This window comes from Schistocerca serialis, chromosome 5 (genome assembly GCF_023864345.2).
Source record: "Schistocerca serialis cubense isolate TAMUIC-IGC-003099 chromosome 5, iqSchSeri2.2, whole genome shotgun sequence".
Taxonomy (NCBI): Eukaryota; Metazoa; Arthropoda; class Insecta; order Orthoptera; family Acrididae; genus Schistocerca; species Schistocerca serialis.
In genome coordinates this window covers 265,273,581-265,276,257 of record NC_064642.1, presented here as the reverse complement: position 1 = coordinate 265,276,257, position 2,677 = coordinate 265,273,581, and the positions used below count along the sequence as shown (strand labels likewise).

The window sequence follows — 2,677 nt, the reverse complement described above, 5'->3', positions numbered from 1 at the left end:
AAAACGCAATTATAAACTATAGTTGATTTTTAGAAAGATACAGGTCTAATGAAACTTCCTGGCAGATTAAAACTGTGTGCCCGACCGAGACTCGAACTCGGGACCTTTGCATGGTTCTGCATGGTTCGCAGGAGAGCTTCTGTAAAGTTTGGAAGGTAGGAGACGAGGTACTGGCAGAAGTAAAGCTGTGGGTACCGGGCGTGAGTCGTGCTTCGGTAGCTCAGTTGGTAGAGCACTTGCCCGCGAAAGGCAAAGGTCCCGAGTTCGAGTCTCGGTCGGGCACACAGTTTTAATCTGCCAGGAAGTTTCATATCAGCGCACACTCCGCTGCAGAGTGAAAATCTCATTCTGGATACAGGTCTAATAATTAATAATCTACAATTTATGACAATAATTACAATAACATAAGTAAAATATGTAAATGACATGACATTTACAAGTAATTCAAAATATACGGTGATGCTCAGATAGTGTGTTTATGAACTGAGTGAAATTCTCTGAATCCGCATGTTAAGATCATAAAGATTGCCAGATCACGAATTATGGCCACCATCTACAGGTCGCATCTAATACAGATGTCACTTGATGTGTTCCAGTAGACCAGACATGTAATCGAACAGCGGACTCCACATACACGAGAAAAACAATATGCTTGAGTAGAAAACAGGCAAGATTATTACCCTTTGGTCCAGAAACAGAAGATTATAAGTTTTCCACGGTAGAGTCTTTGGCTTCTCAACGTTCCTCTAGAGGGAAAGTGCATCCTCAGTTGGCTAACATTAACATTACAAATAAACGTACGAGGAGGAATCATAAAGTTTTAATTATCACTTGGAAAAAAATAAATCTGTGACCGTAAAACTTGGTGATGATGTTGGTCCTTCAGGTATTCACCTTCACTGCGACGCATTTTCCACATCGATAGATGTCATACCAGAGACTTAGGTTCTAGGAATCTACACTATGGTTGTTTAGGAAACGCTTCGTTGTGAAAGTCACCCCGTCGTCATTCTGTAACTGCCTGACATACAGCCTCACGGGGTTTCAGTTCAGTTAGATTCAGTTTATTGCCACGAATTTTAGACCTGTTGTCTGGAGACTCTAAACAAGTCGTACGTATTCCATAATCATGATGACATACAATGTTTTATATAATGTACAGAGTGTTTCACGGTTCATGTTACTTACAGGTACTTCTAGAAGTTCTTGAGGGACTTAATAAAACAAGTTTTACATAGGAACCCCTGTCCGGAAACGTCATCCAATGATAATACAGAGCGTCAAATTTACAGGCGCCGGCGCCTGTAAATCTATGTATGTATATAAGGTGACTCCACGACGATGTTACAAACGTTCTAGGATCGTGGAGAAGGATAAGTATATCTATTTGAGGTAAAGTTTCTTGTACCGGGAATGAACAACTAAACAGTTATAAGCGAAAACCGTTCTCATATATATGACTGTGGAATGCGCTCCGTCTTCAGGCCACAAGTGCCCCATCGGGACCATCCGACCGCCGTGTCATCCTCGGCTGAGGATGCGGATAGGAGGGGCGTGTGGTCAGCACACCGCTCTCCCGGTCGTTATGATGGTTTTCTTTGACCGGAGCCGCTACTATTCGGTCGAGTAGCTCCTCAATTGGCATCGCGAGGCTGAGTGCGCCCCGAAAAATGGCAACAGTGCATGGCGGCCCGGATGGTCACCCATCCAAGTGCCGGCCATGCCCGACGCTGCTTAACTTCGGTGATCTGACGGGAACCGGTGTATCCACTGCGGCAAGGCCGTTGCCTGACTGTGGAATGGATGTACTAGTAGGCCTACTGTTGTTAAGGAGATTGTATCGTAGGTAAATTTCAGAGGTCGTAGTATGGACCAAAACAAGAAAAAATGCATACCTTAAGAGCTATGAGCACTTGTTCAATAGAGATTATGTGTTTCACGGCAGCGAAGTTAAACAAGTGCTCATCGTTTCTCAGGTATGCATTTTAGAGCCCATGTTTCCCGGACATTTTTTCCCTTGTTTTGACCTATACTACCACCTCTGAAAGTTGCCTACCCTACAGTCTTAGCAAAAACAGTGTCAGTACATATATTCCACTGTCAGAGGTATCAGAATGCTTTTCTCTTATAACTTTCGACTCGTTCGTTTCTGGTACAGGAACCCTGATCTCAAACCCATACAATTATCTTTCTCCATTACCCTAGAAAATTCGTGACACTGTCGCGGAATCATCTTGTACCTATACACACATCAAAAACAAGTTTTGCATCACCCAAGATTCCTGAAGTCCTGAAGATAGACGTTGACTGTGGATATTGTATCACAGATATAGTCCCTTTGACTGTTCAGAGGTGTCACTAAACCCGCCAAAGATGTAAACAACCATGCGTGAGCAGAGCCTATTAGACTGAGGAGGTCCACCAGCCGATCACTTCCAGTCATTCCACCAGGAAGGAGGTACACGGCTCGTGTGGTCTGCTATTCAATCATGCCTAGCTTTGTCAATCCCGCAATTCGATCGCGTCCGCATTGTTACTTTGTGCCAGGAAAGGCTCTCAACAAGGGAAGTGTCCAGGCGTCTCTGAGTGAACCAAAGCGATGTTGTTGGGACACGGAGGAGATACAGACAGACATGTCGATGACATGCCTCGCTCAGGCAGCCCATAGGCTACTACT

General features: G+C 44.3%; 1 pseudogene; it reads right to left on the bottom strand.

Annotated features, from left to right (window-relative positions):
• Positions 1-1,671: 1,671 nt before the first annotated feature.
• On the bottom strand, positions 1,672-1,789 carry LOC126482787 (5S ribosomal RNA; annotated as a pseudogene).
• Between the last annotated feature and the right edge of the window lie 888 nt (positions 1,790-2,677).